Below are 18,866 nucleotides of genomic sequence, written 5' to 3'. Positions count from 1 at the left end.
GTTTGCTAGTATTTTGTTGAATATTTTTATGACTATATTCTTAAGAGACATTGGTCTATAGTTTTCTTGTAATATCTTTTTCTGGTTTTGGTAACAAGGTAATACTGATGTCGTAGAATGAGTTGGAAAGTATTCCCTCCTCTTATATTTCTTGGAAGAGTTTGAGAAGCATGGATATTAATTGTTCTTTAAATATTTACTGGAATTCATCAGGGAAGCCATCTAAGCCTGGGCTTTTCTTTGTGAGTAATTTTTTTATTACGAATTCAATCACTTGTTTTAGGTCTATACATCTTTTCTACTTCTTCCTGAATCAATGTTGGAAGTTTTTGTTTTTCTAGGTACTTTCCCATTTCGTCTAAGTTATATAATGTGTATACATACAGTTATTCATTGTATTCCCTTATAATCCTTGATGTATGTTTATGGTTAATAGTAATATCCTCTCTTTCCTTCTGAATTTTAGTAAATCAAGTCTTTATTTTTGGCTTCATCAGTCTAAGTAAAGGTTTGTCAATTTTGTGGATATTTTCAAAGAAAATAATAGCCTTTTGAACAGGGAAGTAGTAAATTAATCATTTGAAGGCAGCTAGTAGCCCCTATATAATGGCCTCACTGACAGTGTGTTCTTGGCCATATGTTTCTTAACCTTCTGGTACCTCAGTTGCCTCATCTATAAAATGGGGTGATATGGCTTGCCTCATAGATTTGTCTTTAAAATTAGATGAATTAACGTGTAAAATCTCTAGCACAATACCTATTTATGACAGATATTATACCTTTCCGTGAATGCTCATATCTTTTTCTTCCATATTATTGTGCTGACCCTGGTTTTTACTGCATTATTCTTCAGTAGCCAGCTTTAATTTAATAAAGTAAACATTAAAAATGACTTCTCTTTTAAAGTCTGAAAAAATATTTTTGTGCTTTTTCTTCTACCATATAATCAAAATGATACTTATTTTCACTAAAATTTAAGCATACAACCAATTTCAGAATGTAAGCAGGTGAAACAGCGGATTAATATTAATCATAGATGAATGTAAAAGCACAGCTGAGATTGTACATAATAAATTATCATGCTCTGTATTATTTTCGTCTTTTTCTCATCTCAGTAGTAATTTTATTTCCTATTAAATAGCCATAGAGATAATTTCTTTCTTCTTAAAGTAGAGCACCATCTCTCAGATAACTTTAACATTTCTGAGACAATTCTGACCTTTTAATGAACTTTATGATAGTTCAGCAGTGTTATAAATAATGAACCTGAAACTCTAAAAAGTTATCAAAACTTCTTTCAAATTGTGGTATATAATTTATTCAAGTAGAGAAAGGTAACTCTAATCAATTTTTATATGTTATTAAAAGTTTCTACATCCTATTAGTAGGATTTATATTCTCTCTTTCCTAAGTATCTTTTGTCCTAACTTCCTCCATAGGTATGCACCTTTATTGCTTGCCTGTAACTTGAGGAAATAAGAACATTTCTTCTAGACTGTGAGTCAATGAAAAGTGACTCCCCTATGGAAATAGGAATTGAATGCTACAGTCTCATGTATGAACTCGGTATTTGGCCTAGATATTTTCCCTTTCTCTGAAATGAGGAAGATGTTATGGCACCTCACTTCACATTTGCCTGACCAGCTGTTGTAACATGTATCTTCATGAACCCTATTTACTGGTTTCACTCTATGGATTACCTGTAGAGCAGGAATAATTGAATTGACAAATAGGGTTATGACTAGGCTATGATAGAACCTCTCTAGCCCAGCCTAACACAAGTAGATCACAAAACATCTTTATTCTAACACCGATGGTAGGAATGTCAGGGATGTCAGTAGAGTTCCCAGGGGTAACTTTCATCTCAATAGGTCTCCAACTCCAACCAGAAGACAGGTTTTGCCATGGAAAACAGAGAGTGAAAACTCATGAATGAATGAGAAAAATTCATTCTCAAGAGACCTGCCTTAGCTAGCTAACACACATCATTAGCAATGTGATCTTAACGGAATTGTTAAACATCTCCAAGCTTCAATTTCCATGAATGTGGGTGGTGATAACAGGATTGTTGAGAAATTTTAATAAGATAATTAATGTAAAGTACTTAACACAGTGCCCAGTTCATTGTAAGGGATTTTCATCAAGTTTTGTCAAAATAATTTCTCTCCTATGACCCACTTGGGTGTTGTAACAGGTCTGTTAAAGCTTTCTTTTACTATATCTGAAATTTTTGTCCTATATTCTTTAGATCAGTGCTTTTATTATTGATGGTTTGGGTTTGTGTCCCTACCCAAATCATGTTGAATTGTAAGCCCCAGTGTTGGAGGAGGGACCTGGTGGCAGGTGATTGGATTATGGGGGCAGATTTCCCCTTGTTTTTCTCAAGAGAGTGAGTTCTCAGGAGATTTGGTTGTTTAAAGGTGTGTAGCATCTCCATCCTTGTCTCTCTTCCTCCTGTTCTGGCCATGTAAGATGTGTCTGTTCCCCCTTGCCTTCGCCATGATTGAAAGTTTCCTGAGGCCTCTCCAGCCATGCTTCCTGTGCAGCCTGTGGAACTGTGAGCCAATTAAACCTTTTTTTCTTTATAAATTACCCAGTCTCAGGTATTTATAGCAGTGCGATAACAGACTAATACAACTATTTAAGATAGCTTTTATGGGTCCTCTTACTTTTACCTCTATGCCCCAGTTTTTTTCATTCCTTTCTTTTATGAGTGATTTTCAGGCTTTTTATCATTTTGGAAACCCTACTTGGATCCTATTCTCAGTTATTTATTTCTTTTAACATGTAGCACACAGAACTGGACCCCATACTTTAGAGATTATTTGTCCAGCCTAGCCTTCCTTTAATTCAGCTATTAGACTTTAATCAGTGTAGACTAAGATTACTGTAGAATTTTCTTTTCAGTGGCTATTTTATGACCTTGTGGCCAGATCAAAAGAACCATTTTTGAGATAGGAGACATATCTGAAATCATAGTTCTGAACACTGATTCAAGAATTGTTTTCTTCAGCTCTGAATATTTACATGCTGGTTTCATCAGTAATCTATTTGCTTAGAGACTGATTTACTGGAAAAATGAAAACAGCATTTGTAATTATATATTAGACATTTTAATCTTATACCTATGTACCTAGATTTGATTGGTTAATTTATAAGCACCAACATTTTCCACATTTGTTGTTCAAATTTTATTTAGGTGGACTAGCTTATAGACCATTGACTTCAAATGGAATTGCGAAGCTAATCTTTATCTGAAGTTTAGGTGATGAAAGGCTTTCTTTGCCAGGCAAAACTAATGATACTCCCAAGTTAAATGGAAATAGCCTAACATGGAAACCAAGAGTGTGTTGCCTCCTCAGCACTGTTTTCTTTCTCTGCCTTCTGGGAGGAGGGGAGAGGGTTTATGGGGAAAGGCTGCAGGAGTCAGAGCAGCCAACCTATGGCTGACCTGAACGATATTGTTAAAGGTAAAATAAATTGCAGAAGAAAGAGAGAATCAGTTTTTATTGGAATTTAGACACCATTACTTTTCCTTGGATGATTCAGAACACACTTTTAAAGGAGAAATGTAGAAGAATAAGAGGGAAGCACTAAGGATTGAGCCTCTTTTTTACCACACTTTAGATGATGTCAGAATTATTTTGTTACATTGCTTTAAGATGTGAATGCTTACTCACTCTAGTATATAGGACCATTATTTGCAAATATTTAAGGTTTTTTTTTTTTTTTTTTTTTTTTGCTTCTGGAAAACCTCAGCTCCCTAGACTGCATTCTCTGTATCTCAATTTCCTTATTTGTAAAATGAGGACAATAAGACTACATAGAGTACTCCCTAACTTCCCAGTTACCCCATAAGGTAAGTCTTTTGTCTCTAAACTACTCTTAGGACCTCATATACTGAGTTGTGTAAATTGTGGTTACTTGTGTATGTGTTTTTTGTTCCCTGCTAGATTATAATCTCTTTGAGGTCAGAGGCTAGCTGAGTTTTCATCTTTTTTGACCTTCATAGTTCCTTGGGTTAAAAACTTCAGTGAAATCACAAGAAAGTAATCAGAAATATAATTGGGCAGGTGGAACAAATTTGTTAAATCTGTTTGGGAAAACAATAACTGGTTCTTAAATAATAAATCAGCCTCAGGTTCACTGTTCCATAATCAGGGTGGGAACAAGGGAGAGGGGAAAGTATATGTTTCTGAAGATATCTGAGAACAGAAGCCCTGCCTTTAATATAGTTGATTTCATTGGATAATGGAGGAATCTCTTCCTAGTTATGTCCACAAAAATTGGGAAGCTTGTCATTAGCTATACTGTGATGCAGATGTGACTTCAAAGAATCAGTTCACTTCATCTTGTTATGTTGTGGCAGAAAGCAGTATTTCAGACTATCACAAAGCAAGGAATTTGAGTATAAGATTAAAGTCTACTATGTTCTGCATGGACAGGCATAATTTCTATTAAGTATTGATCCTTAAGGCAAAGCTAAACAGTTATAATTAGCATAGGATTTTTATTCAAAAATATTGATTTTCTACCCTCTTTCTCTAAAGCAGAGACTAAAAGTGTCATAGAATCTCTGGGTTAAAATGGAGATAGAAGTCATCCAACTCAAGATCCCATCTCCTTTGTCAATCACTTCTGCAATATCTCCATCAAGTTCTCACCATCCTAGGCTTGAAATGTGTCAGCAATGGAGAACTTGCCCTCATGGGAGATAGCTAATGTCATTTGTAGGCTGATCTAGTTGTTACAAAAGTCTTCCTTATTTAATACCACAATAATAAACTCTGCCATACCATAGTTATTCAGATGGGAGAAAGATCCCCACATCCCCCTGACTAGTCTCCAACGCCCCAACTCCAGACTAAACATACTTTCAACTGTTCCTTTGTTATTTTGTTGCACTTTCCACACTGTATATTGTAGTCATAGTTTGTAGCTGTATTTTTACACATCCTCTGAATTGTGAGCTCCTTGAGGACACAAACCACATCTTATCTTTGAATGCGTCTGGTATATAATGCCTTTGAGTGAGAAAAACATAGCATTAAATCTCTGCATTATCTGGGCTACTCTTGTTTGGATGTTCTCTGAGTTATCCTTTATTAAACATATATTTACTGAATACCTTTCTGTCAGTCAGATACTATGCCAGTATTTAGGAATACAATAGTGAAAGAGAAAGATATAGTTTCTGACTTTGTGAAACTTAAAATGTGTGAGATACAAGGAAATGGGCAGTACAAAACAAGGTGATAGGCTGCACTAAAGGAAGGATATAGTGCATGGTTTCCAACCAACGCTTTTGGGATCAAAGAAGGCTCCCCCCGCCCCCCGCCATTTTCTTGTTAAAATGGGGAAAATATTTTAGATGTGGTCTGACCAGCCCTGATGATCACAGTTTTGATCTGAGTATTTCTGGATATATATGTTATTGTAGGTTAAGGTAATATTTGCCTTTATAATGCTACTACATTATTGTTCATTCATTCAATAAATATTTATTGAGTACCTATCATCTCTTTAAATCTTTAGACAAATTAAAGTTAAAGATTATACTTTCAGGGATCATTTCTACAGTTTATTCCTGGAGAAGTTTCTTTGAATGTATAGAGCACTAAAAAACATATTATCTCCCGAGTGTAAAGCTGCCTCTTGGTGTTGGTTTACTTCAATTGCCATTTGCCATTAATGATTGTTCTTCTTTTCTTTTGGGAGAGTAAGAGACAGAGGACAGTCTGGGTGGGGAAAAATATTAAGTTTAGCAGTCTAATTGAGCAAAGAACTATTCATGAATTGAGCAACCCTCAAAACGAGAACAAAGGGAGGGGAGAGAAGGAGAAGATGACAGGGTTGGCAGTCACTACTCTGCTTTCTCTGTTTAACCACTATGACTATGATAGCTCTTCCTCACACAGGCCAAAATCAATCTGATCTCCAGAGAATAATTTAGGTGAGTTAAGTATGGACCTAATGACATACTATACTGGAAAATACTTTATAAATTAAGTGCTATGTATATACTATAATTATAATAATAATATTTCCACCTAATTCCTCCCAGTAAAACTTCATTCTCTTCCATGTCACCCAGCTCTCTGACACAGTACCTCTGATCATACCCTTCTACCATATCACATCTTCTCACTTCCCCATTGTAAATAAGCTTCATGAAGATACAATCCAATTGATTCAGTTAACTTTGCCAGTTTCAGTTTTTAGATGCCATTTGTCCTTTCAGTCTTTCCGGAAGACTGAGGGTGATAAAGACAATGATAATGCCATTGTGTTCATGACACTTTATTCAATTGCTTTATAATTTGTCCAGTAAAATAGTACTTCTATTGCTGGAGATTTCTCCAGGAGTGCTCCATAAAGGAAATACATGTTTTAATAACCTTTTAGCTACTGTTATAGTATTGGCCTTCCTACATGGAAAGCTCCTATCCAATCAGAGAATATAGACTATTATGAGAACATACTCATATCCCATTTAAGATGGCAAATGAATGAAATTCCTCTGTAAATGTTCAAATGGCCCATCAGAAAATAGAAGTGTACCACCTGAAGTTTTTATTGTCTTCCAAGGATTACGGGTTTGACAAAGCAAACATTGGTTATAAACCATTTTGGCAATTTTAAAATAATCCCCACACTAATATTTTTTCATAATTGGCATAATTTTTTTATACTCCATGATGAGTTAGGGAGTACAGAACTTTTAATAATGAAGGCTTTAAAGACTTGAGAAAGACCAGGTGGCCATCTGTGCCCTCCATGAGTCCATGCTTAATACTGAATTTATATTCTTTTAAATATCAGATTTGTTTCTCCAATTCAGGTGTAGCACTGTTTATTAAATAGGGTAAAATAGGTATTCTGACCTCAATCAGTCCTACAGAGTTCTTTTAAATTGCGTATCTCAACAATTTCAGTACTGGCTAACTTGGTGTGAAAATCTGCCAAACCTTTTCCTCAGTATTTAATAATTCTTGTTCTGCGTTTGGGTTAGCAGTTTTATAAAACTAGTTTCTTCATTAGAGATCTGGAAATTCTCACCTACTCTAATGGTATGATATTAAAGTTATCAGAAATTTGTACTTGTCAGAGTCCTTTCCATGAATCTCCTTGAAGACAAAACACTTTAGGCTTATAGTTGCTCAGGAAAGTACCAGAGTAAACAACCATCTGTGAATAACAAGGCTTAAAATGGCCATGGATAAAGGCCTGTTGAGAGTTCACTACAATGTTGATGCAATTGACAAGGAAATTCAGTTATTTTTGCTGCATACAACATTTTAAGATAACTAGATTTATGACTTATCATTATACCAGGACTACTAGTTTTCTATGAATTTTATATAATTTCTGAAACACATATTAATAACACATCCGTACAAATATAACTCAAAGGGTTAGCTTTACTTATTATTTGACAACACTTTGCATATAATTTAATATATCAAGTAAGCCCAGTTAGTTTATATTTATCTTTTCATAAAGAGAGGTGTCCTTTTGAGATGTTCCAAGGGCCTATCTGGAAAATCCCAAAGTTAGTTCAAAGTCAAGAAAGAGACTTAAATTAGAATTTGATTTTGTGAAGTTTGTCAAAAATATCAAAGGTTTCAGCCTGGCATGGTGGCTCATGCCTCTAATCAAAGCACTTTGGGAGGCCAAGGCAGGTGGACTGCTTGAACTCATGAGTTTGAGACCAGCCTGGGCAACATGGCAAAACCCTATCTCTACTAAAAATATAAAAATTAGCCAAGTATGGCGGTGTGCCCCTGTAGTCCCAGCTACTTGGCAGGTTGAGGCGGGAGAATTGCTTGAACTTGGGAGGCAGAGGTAGCAGTGAGCTGAGATTGCACCACTGTAGAGAAAGAAAAAGAAAAAGGAAAGGAAGAAGGAAGGAAGATAAAGAAAGAAAAAAATATATATGGTTTGAAACACTTGGTCAAAATATGATGATAAGTGACTGTGAAATAATAGTAATCATTTAAATAGAGTGATAGTTAAAAGACTTTAAAAGGCAAATATAGAAACATGGTTGTAGAAAAATCCTTAGCTCTTTTAGAGGACTCAGTTTTCCTTCTTTCTTTTTTTTTTTTTTTATGGAGTCTAGCACTATAGCCTGGGCTGGAGTGCAGTGGCACGATCTTGGCTCACTGCAACCTCCACCTCCCAGGTTCAAGCGATTCTCTTGACTCAGCCTCCTGAGTAGCTGGGATTACAAGTGCCCGCCACCACGCCCAGCTAATTTTTAATAGAGACAGGGTTTCACTATGTTGGCCAGGCTGGTCTCAAACACCTGACCTTGTGATCCACCTGCCTCCTGCCTCGGCCTCCCAAAGTGCTGGGATTACAGGCATAAGCAATTGCGCCCAGCCTCAGTTTTCTTAAGTAATCAAAAACCCAATATAGAACATGAAGCACAAGGAATCATCTTGATAAAGCATAGAAACTTTGTTCCTAGGCCAGTTACCTACCAAAAAAGTAAAGAAAAAACTTTCAAAATTTCCTATTAAGAGCAGATCAAAGGCCAGGTGCAGTGGCTCACACCTGTAATCTCAGCACTTTGGGAGGCCAGCACTTTGGGAGGCCGAGGTGGGTGGATCACCTGAGGTCAGGAGTTTGAGACCAGCCTGACCAACATAGTGAAACCCCATCTCTACTAAAAATAGTAAATTAGCTGGACGTGGTGGCACATGCCTGTAATCCCAGCTATGTGGGAGGCTGAGGCAGGAGAAATGCTTGAACCCGGGAGGCAGAGGTTGCAGTGAGCTAAGATCGCACCATTGCACTCCAGCCTGGGCAATAAGAGCGAAACTCCGTCTCAAAAAAAAAAAAAGAAACAGATCAATATTCCAAGAAAGCCTTATTGTTTCAACACAAGGTACCAAATTCTAGTTTTGCATCAGTGTACATTCGGTAGTAAGGCTCAATTTTTAGAAAAACTTGTGAATAATTCCCTTCTAATCTTAGCTTGATCACACATAAAATTACTTTCATAAGATTCATCTTCCACAAGCCTTCTATACTCTTTTTATGTTTCTTATTTTTCCTATACCTTTTGGTTTCTCATTTTGGAACAATCAATCATTCTACTTTAGGATAAAAATTACCCTCTTCTTTTTTTCTTCCATACCTCATAGCTTCACTTACTAAAAACATGTCTTACATTACTCACATACAATAGTTGTTTTCCTTTTATTTCTATTTTAAATTACCATATATTGATTAGGATTTTCACCTCTTAGTAATCTTAATTTCTAGTGAAAACCCAGGAAGTAAAACCATTTAAAACCCTCTGTTATATACAAACATTTTATGAATATGCATTTCATAATTTCTAGAATATGTGCTTCCTCATAGAATAATTTTTTCATGTTTACTAACAGACCCAAGTAGCATACCTATACTGTTTGAAAGCAAGATGCCAAAATATGTATACTTTAAACTTATGTTTTGTAATTAATAGTTTGGTATTTTTAACTTACTTAGAAATGACCTAGACATTTCATGAATATGGATTACAGTAATTCCTCCTTTACTGCAGTTTCAGTTATCTGTGGTCAATTGCAGTTCAGAAATAGGTGAGTACAATACAATGAGATATTTTGAGAGAGGGAGAGTGAAAGGTTCTTACATTGGTTCGAACCCCAAGAGCACACACAACACGAGGCAGTGTGGACCAACACGCTGTTTAAATGAGCGCCTGGGTGCAGGCGGGCTGAGGCCTAACATGGTGTCAGCACCAAATGAGGACAGGGCAGGGATTTTATAGTCTCCTGTAAACAGGAAGTGTCTCAGTCTGATGTAACTGCTACACGGTACACTGACGGCCTCTCAGTCTTCAGGGGGTATGTGTCTTCTGGCCATCTGTCTTCCTGCTTCTGCTATCTTGCTGAGGCATGCTGTTGGTGCAAGTGATCTTGCGTCTTGGGACTGGGCCTGAGAAGGGAGGAGTTATTCATTCCCTTAAGACTTCAGGCCCTGGGGAGAATCTTTCAGAGAGAAAGACCACATCTATATTACTTTTATTGTAATATGTTGTTGTAATTTTGGTATTTTATTATTAGTTGTTGTTAATCTCTTCCTGTGCCTAATTTATAAGCTAAATCTTATCATAGGTATGTATGTATAGATAACAATATAGTATATATAGAGTTTGGTACTATCTTTGGTTTCAGGCGTTGATGAAAAGAGTTGAACTCTGTAAAACATTTGAAGAGATTTATTCTGAGCCAAATATGAATGACCAATGGCCTGTGACACAGCCCCAGTAAATCCTGAGAACATGTGCTACAGCTTGGTTTTACACATATTAGGGAGACATAAGACAACAATCAGTTCATGTAATGTGTCCATTGATTTGGTGTGGAAAGGCAGGGCAACTGTATGCTGGGGCTTCCAGGTCATAGGCAGATTCAAAGATTTTCTGATTGGTAATTAGTTGAAACAGTTATGATCTAGAGACCTGGAATCAATAGAAAGAATGTCTGGGTTAAGATAAGAGGTTGTGGAGACCCGATCATGCAGACAAAGCCTCCAGGTAGCAGAAGTAACAGGCTTCAGAGAGAATAAATTGTAAATATTTCTTATCAGACCTAAAGGGTCTGTTCTATCAGTTTTAAGGTCTCTGTTTTAATGTTAATGCCAGTCAGCTGTGCCTGAATTTCAAAAGAGAGAGGGTATAATGAAGAATGTTCCATTATCACCTGAACTAGTTTTCAGGTTAACTTTGGAATGCCCTTGCCCGTAGGCGAGGAGTAGGGGGAGTGGGTGGGAGGGTCCATCAGTGCATCCACTGGGTGTCTTGGAATTTATCTCCCAAGTATAAGGTGGGGACTACAGTACTTAATATAACATAGAATGACTTTAAGATTTTAAGTTACTGAAAAAGATTTTTGAAATTTTGACAAGTTTACTTAAACTTGTATCCCATTTACATTCACTTAATTTACTTATTCTTGACAATTCTTGAATTGCTCATTAAACAAAACTGGCCATTGTAGGAGTTCAGGAAATACCACCCTAAAATATGTATATTGGTATACATATTTTTGTTATGTTGATGACTTTGAGCTGAAGCACTTGAAAAACAGCAAAATAGGCCAGGGGCGTTGACTCACGCCTGTAATCCCAGCACTTTGGGAGGCTGAGACCAGCCTGGCCAACATGGTGAAACCCCGTCTCTACTAAAAAAAAAAAAAATACAAAATTAGCCGGATGTCGTGGTGGGCACCTGTAATCCAAGCTACTCAGGAGGCTGTGAGGCAGGAGGATAGCTTAAACCCGGGAGGCGGAGGTTGCAGTGATCTGAGATCACTGATTTGTTTTATGCGACCACCGGAGCAGGCGCCAGAGATGAGGCAAGTAGGCAAGGTAAAAAAAACTTTATTAGCTAGCCAATGTGAAGGAGGAAAGGGCAAGGTTCACCAGTCTCCAGCAGTGGAGGCCGAGGAAGTCGCTCCGGCATTCTCGGGTGAGGTTCCTAGGTCCGCATATGAGGAGGGGCCGAGGAAGTTCCCAGCGGACGTCTGCCGGGAGCGGTTTTTTTATGTCTAGGGCCTGGGAGTGGGAGAGCAGTAGGCAGGACACGGGCCTGTCAGGGGGCGTTCCGTAGGCCCAGCTAGGTAGGTGTTGGTCTCCTCGTTCGGACGTCACATTGCACCTGCGCAGTTGGTCTGCATTTTTCCTGGGCACGGGCTGCATTTTCCCACGCACGGGTAAGTTGGTGATGAAGAACCCGGAAATGCGCCATCTTAGTTGTCTTTGTTCTCTCCCCCCATCCAGACAGTTCAACCTTTTATTGATTATAGTGATTGGGGGCGTCATTATCTGTCTAACTGCTTCCTGCTGTCAGAGGGCGTCGTCATGAGGGTCTGTGGTTGGTATCTGGACGTAGGGATGTAGGAGCATCTGGTTGAAGGCGACACAGGTGATCTCTTGAACTTTGGCTTGGAGAAATTTGATTAAAATGGGGGCAAAGCATACAATAAGACAGAGGATTAATATAGGAATGAGGAATGGGAGCATTTGTTCTATTACTGGTAATAACCATATAGGTGGACCAGGGGTTAAGGGAGTGTTGTAGTTTTTGAGTTCTGTTTTAATCCTGTTTAGAGTTTGGATGTTGGTGTCAACTAGACCTGACTCGTTTATGTAATAGCAGCATTCTTCTCCTAAGAAAAGACATGTTCCTCCTTTTTCCGCTGTAAGAAGATCTAATGCTCTCCTGTTCTGTGCAGCCACCTGGGCTACTGAAGTGATTTGGCGCTGCAGAGAGGCTAGACTTTCAGCCGAAGCCTCTATGGCTTCTTGAATTTGTGCGGTTAGGGATTGAGTAGACTGTACGGAGTGGGCGAGTGCCCCAGTTCCGAGCTCTGACACCACTAAGGAGGAGGCTAGAGAAATTCTGATTACTAAGGGAAGGAAGATGGCCCGTTTTTGGAGATTATTAGGAGGAGAGTTAAATGGTAAAATGAGTTCAGCCACTTCTGCTTTGCTATATAGGGTTAAGCTAGGTACTAGGGACACTGGGACACAGAGAGATTGGCTGGTGGATGTGTGATTAAGGACCTTGAAGAAGGTTTTATTACACCAGAAATAACCTCCAACGGGGGCTGTCTGGGTCTTATTGGGCGATTGGGTGTAATCACACCAGGAGGAGTTCGGGGCAGAGTAGCAGAAAGGAAGGATTGGATTTTCTGGGTTTTGGTATAGTGGGACTTGGAGTAAGAACCGTTTTTGGGAGGTGCTTGTAGAGTCAGCTGTAGCCTTGAAAGCAGTAGGTAAGGGGACTGCCACTAAGGGGGCTTCTTTAAGGGCTGCACAGAGGAAACAGTGGGAGAGATGTGTTATGTTAGCTGCCCGTGTTAAGTTTAACCCTTGACGGACAAGCTTTAACCATGAGAAGGGGTCTTTGTTGGAGGAGTGTACTTGATCTTGTAGGGCCTGTTCTTGTGATTGTATGGCTAAGGTTCAATTTTGTAGGTTTTTTATGTTTTTAGGGAGGGAGTTTTCCTGTTGGACTAGTGTCCTTTTTATTAAGAGGGTGGCAGCTGGATATGAACCTGAAACAGAATCAGCATACAGTCCTCCTTTTACCCCGTCCGCCCATCGGGAGTCCCACGGGTCTTGGATATTTAGTTGATATTGGTAGGTTCCAAATTGTTCGTGCTCAGTGAAGAAGTGGTTTTTCTCTTTGGATGCATAGTGGATTTTACAATATTGATAGGGGCATCCTAGGTTTGTTTGTTGCCAGTAGTTTTTACAATTGTATTCTGTTTGGTCATATAGAAAGCAGAGAGATGGTATAGGCCATCTATGTTTGCGAGAAGTGAGGGTGAAATTTATGGTGAGGAGGGACTGACAGCCTTGGGGTGAGCAGTCTGCAGTGCCTTGTAGCTGTGAATGTTGTTTGTTGGTGGTGGTCCATGTTTCAACTATAGAGAATCTCCATATGAAAGTAGGCTTAGTAATGGACGGTGAAGTGTATGAGAAGAGTAGTAATGTAAGAGTAATGTAAGTGTAAAGTAGGACTTCATTTTCAGTGTAATTGTGGAACGCACCTTGCCACTGGAGGTGTTCTATAAAGGTGGTTAAGGGAGTTTGGTGAGTTTGAGGCGGGTAGGGGCGAGTCTAGTAGATTTCCACTGGTCGTCCTCTGTGGGGGCTTTTTTTAATTGTGATATGTGGACCCAGTGTGTGTGACCTAACAGCTTGGCTGCTGTGTGTATGGACAGGAGGACAGTATACAGGCCTTTCCACCTGGGCTGGAGATCTTTGGCTTGGATGTCTTTTAAGTATACTTGGTCCTCTGGGCTGAGAGAGGTATGTGGGCTATAGGTATCTGTTGGAGGGGGGTGTGCTAGTTCTGCATGTTGCCTTAGGAGTTGTCTTAAGAGGGTGAGGTATGGAAGATAGTTTGCCAGCAGAGAGGAAAGGGTAGGTAGCTGCTGGAGGGTGAGAGGCCGGCCGTAGACTAGTTCAAACGGACTGAGGCCTGTCGGACTCTGTGGGGCAGCTCGCAGCTGGGTTAGGGCCAGGGGAAGGAGAGTTACCCATGATTGTCGAGTCTCGAGTGAGAGTTTGGTGAGTTGTTGCTTGATGAGCCCGTTGGCCTTCTCTACTTTACCGGAGGACTGAGGTCTGTAAGGGATGTGGAGTTTCCAGGTAATGTGTAGGAGGGTCGCCACCTGTTGGACTACTTTGGAGATGAAAGCTGGGCCGTTGTCAGACTGAAGAGTGAGTGGGAGGCCAAACCTAGGAATAATGTGTTCAGTGAGTATGGAGGCAACTATATTGGCAGTTTCTCCTGTGGTAGGATAGGCTTCTATCCATCCTGAAAAGGTATCAACGAGGGTTAAGAGATATTTGAATTTTTTGTGTTTTGGCATGTGGGTAAAGTCAATCTGCCAATCTTCGCCTGGTTGGTGTCCTCTGAGTTGGTGACTTGGATGGGGGTTGCATAGTCCTCCTTGAGGGTTTGACCTGAGGCATGTGGAACACTGTTGATTGATTATAGTTAGGTGTTTCATGAGTGTGGGGCAGTGAATGAGAGGGCTTAGGAGATTATGTAGGGCCTTAGGTCCTATGTGTAAGGAGTTATGTATGTCCTTTAAGATGGTGTAAAGTTGTAAGTGACTAGGTGGTTGGGCCTCTAAAAGTTCTGGACAGGAGTGTTCAGTATGGCGTTGTTTGAGAGGGTTGGGGAGTAAGGTTGCTGGATTTAGAGAGGAGCAGACTCCTAGGGCAATGGTAGAGTCTTCTATGAACAAGAGGTGGAAAAGTTGGAGCCTAGACGGGGTTAGGTGGCTAATACTTTTGTGGGCAATAAGGTCTTGAAGGCAGTGGGTAGAGAAGACTGTTAGATTACAGCCTCTAATGAGTTTCTTTGCTTCCTGGGTTAGACAGGCTGCTGCTGCTAGGGCCCGAAGGCAGGGCTTCCACCCTTGTACAATGGGATCTAATTGTTTGGATAGATATGCCACAGGACGGTATGTGGTACCTACAGGTTGGGCTAAAAGGCTAATAGCAACTTTTTGTCTTTCATCTGTGCAAAGTTGGAAGGGGCGTTGGAAGTCTGGGAGTGAGAGAGTAGGATGTGAGAGAAGGCAGTTTTTTAGGTGAGTGAAATGTTTATAGATTAACTTTGGATTAGACAAAGGTCCTTGGGGAGTCTCCTTGACAGCTGCATATAGAGGTTTAGCCAAGATTCCGAAATTAGGAATCCAGTGTCTGAAAAACCCCACTAGGCCTAGGAAGGATTGGATTTCTTTAGCGTCTTGGGGAGGAGAAAGATTTTGTATTAGAGTTAAACGGTCTGTGGTGAGCGAGCGTGTTGTGAGAGTGATTTCAATGCCTAAATATATGACACATTGTTGTGAGAGTTGAGCTTTGTGTTTGGATACTCGGTAACCTCTGGATCCTAGATGATTAAGGAGGATTGCAGTGTCTAAAAGAGAGTCCTGTCTCGTGGGACTACAGAGTAAAAGGTCATCTACATATTGGAGAATTTTACTATTTGTAAGAGGACAGGAGGCCAAGTCTTTTGCAAGGGCTTGCCCAAAGAAATGGGGGCTATTTTGGAACCCTTGGGGAAGCACTGTCCATGTCAGTTGGGTGGAGGCATGGGTGTCTGGGTCTTCCCATGTAAAGGCAAAGAGAAACTGACAATCGGGGTGTAAGGGAGTAGAGAAAAATGCATCTTTTAGATCTAGCACAGTAAAGTGTGTTGTGTTAGATGGGATAAGAGAGAGAAGGGTATAGGGATTGGGAACTACTGTATGGGTGGGGCAAACAGCCTCATTGATAAGACGAAGATCTTGCACTAACTGAAAAGTCCCATCTGCCTTCTTTACAGGTAGAATTGGGGTGTTACAGGGAGAATGAGTGGGGATGAGGATGTGTTGGCTGAGTAACCTAGTAATGATTGGTTTCAGTCCTCGTAAGTGTTGTGGAGAGAGAGAGAACTGTGGGCAGGTTGGAAACTGAGATGGGTTTTTAAGTTTTATGAGTATTGGTGGATGATGGTCCGCCACGACAGTAGTGGAGGTGTCCCACACTTGGGGGTCTATAGGAATGGGGAAATTAGGGAAAGGGTTAGTAGGGTTGTTGGAGTCATTTGAGTTAGTTAATACTAGAAGTAGATGGCAGGTGGGGTGGGGGTAGCTAGTAGGAAGGGAGATACAGGCTTTCAGTTGACTTAAGATATCTAGGCCTAGTAGAGGAGTGGGGCATGAGGGGATGATGAGGAACGAGTGCGCAAAATAGTTGTTGGTCAGGCAGCAATTAAGAGGCGATGTTTTTCGAGGGCTGGACGGGGAGCCATCAACTCCTACAACAGAGATATTGGAGGGGAGGCTAGGCCCTTTGAAAGACGGCAAAACAGAGTAGGTAGCCCCGGTGTCGATTAAAAAATTAATTGTCTTACCCGCTACCAGGAGAGTTACCCATGGCTCAGCGAGGGTGATAGGGATCCCCGAGTCCCGGCACCTTCAGTCGTCATCCAGGTGTAAGAGCTGGAAGGAGCTCCCAGGGTTCTGAGAAGGGACATCATGTTGAGGCGCCATGCCTGTTTTCAGGGTGGGGCAATCTGACTTCCAGCGCCCTTCTTCGTGGCACGCTGGACAGGGAGTTGTTGGTGGACGAGGTCTAGGGCACTTGTTAGCCCAGTGTCCAATAACTCCACACTTGTAGCACGGCTGTGTTGGACTAGACGGTTGGGGATTCTGGGGACATTTATCAGCCCAGTGCCTGGGGGTTCCGCATTTATAGCAGGCCCCTTTTGCCGACTTTGGACCTCTGGGTGCTTTGCTCTCCGGTTTTGGGTTAAGACTAGGCTGCAGAGCAGCAACTAAGGCTTGGGTTTGGAGCTGTACTTTCTGTTTTAGGTGGGCCTGACGTTGGGCCTCAGCCATCTCCTCCCTAGAGTTAAAGACCTTGAAGGCCGACTTGACTAGGTCTTGGATAGGGGTTTGAGGTCCATCCTCCGCCTTTTGGAGTTTTTTCCAAATATCTGAGGCCGATTGTGAAGTAAAATATGGTGCTAGGATAGTGGCCCCGGCTGGGGAAGCTGGGTCTAACTAGGTGTATTGAGTTAAAGCCTCAGTCAGCCTGTTTAAGAATGTGGCCGGATTTTCATCTGGACCTTGAATAATTTCTTTTAGTTTGTTAAAATTAACTACCTTATTTGAGACTGCCTGCATGCCAGCCAGAAGACATTGAGTCATTATGTCTCGTCTTCAGCGACCCGGCTGGCCTACTTGATAGTCCCATTCTGGGTCCACAGATGGGACTGCCTGTTCCCCTACTGGGATAGCAGCATCTGTTAAATGCAGCTGATCGGTGTGCTGCCTGGCGGCCGCTAGGATACACTCTCACTCCTCTGGGTGTAGAGGAGAGGTAAGAATAACATGAAGGTCATGCCAGGTTAGATTGTAGGCCTGGCAAAGGTACCTAAATTCTTTGGCATAAACTGTAGGATTGGCAGAAAAATCTCCTAAACGTTTTTCAGTTTTTGAAAGGTCTGCTAGTGAGAAGGGAACATGAACTCTAACCACGCCTTCTGCTCCTGCCACCTCACGCAAGGGCGCTAAAGCTGCAGGGGGGTTGGATAGGGTGGGAGTAAGGGCGGGGGCGGTAAGGCAATCTTTAGAGCGGGTATGGGAGGATATAGGTGAACTAAGGTGGCTAGGCGGAAGTGCCGAGGGGATGGAGGGAGGGGCAGCCTCAACAATGGTAGGCAGGACCGAGGTGGAGGGCGGAACTACAGCGGAAGCGGGAGGGGAAGGTGGAGCGGAAGCGGGAGGGGGAGGTGGAGTATACAGCGGGAGTGGAAGGGAGGGAGGGGAAGCTGACCCCGGGGGCCTAGAGTAGGAATTTGTGAGGTCTTCGGGCGAGTCAGACAGGAAGGATGACTCTTCCTTTTCTGGCTTTGCTAGATCCGCGCCTTTAGCCAACATGACTTGGGCCAAGGAACACTGGCTACACAAGTCTGGTCGAGAACGCAAATCCCAAAACCCTTGTGTATAATTTATTTCAGACCACTTGCCTAAGCGCCAGCAGAAATTACTGAGGTTGATTAAAATGTTACGGTCTAGGGTGCCTTCAGGCGGCCATTGAGACTGGTTGTCTAATTTATATTGTGGCCACGCCACAGTGGAGAGGAAAATCAGTCGCTTTCGCTTAAGATCCTGCTCTAATTGTAAAGTTTTGAGATTAGTTAGAAGACACCCTAAAGGGCTGTCTCTAGGTATTTTGGATTGGGGATTTCCCATTGCCTTTCTCTCGCGGTAAGCGGAAACCAGGCTCTATCTGGCTACAAAGCATCCTTTGGAGCCACTAGAGACCGGATGGCTCCTGGAGCCGGAATGGAGATTACCTCCAGGCGGATGTCTCCCTCCTGGACGGTTCTCATGCGGACTGGAATGGAGTTCCTTTAGGCAGACGTCTCTACCTTTGGGAACTCTCCTGTGGGTCACCTGGTGACCAAAAAGCCTTGGGCCTGTGCAGGACTTCTGGCCAAGGAGTATGAGAGGGAGGCAAGAGGTACTCACCCCTAGGAGGCTTGGAGGTGTGGAAAGTAGTGTCTGGGTCCTGGTCTGTCCGTGGCGTGGAAGGAGGAGGAGGCTCCCCGGGCCTCGGGGGCCCTGAGAAGGGGTCTCCTCCCGGGTTTCAGCACCACCTGATTTGTTTTATGCGACCACCGGAGCAGGCGCCAGAGATGAGGCAAGTAGGCAAGGTAAAAAAAACTTTATTAGTTAGCCAATGTGAAGGAGGAAAGGGTGAGGTTCACCAGTCTCTGGCGGTGGAGGGTGAGGTTCACCAGTCTCCGGCGGTGGAGGCCGAGGAAGTCACTC

General features: G+C 41.5%; 1 protein-coding gene and 1 pseudogene across 4 annotated transcripts in view; both read left to right on the top strand.

Annotated features, from left to right (window-relative positions):
• Positions 1-18,866, top strand: part of EDA (ectodysplasin A) — a 435,590-nt gene that overhangs the window by 69,370 nt on the left and 347,354 nt on the right. The gene's annotated exons all lie outside the window — the stretch shown is intronic.
• Positions 5,550-5,742, top strand: LOC112616798 (annotated as a pseudogene).

Source organism: Theropithecus gelada, chromosome X, assembly GCF_003255815.1.
Source record: "Theropithecus gelada isolate Dixy chromosome X, Tgel_1.0, whole genome shotgun sequence".
NCBI classification, from domain to species: Eukaryota; Metazoa; Chordata; class Mammalia; order Primates; family Cercopithecidae; genus Theropithecus; species Theropithecus gelada.
The sequence above is the reverse complement of the archived record's forward strand: the minus strand, read 5'-3'. Positions and strand labels throughout refer to the sequence as shown.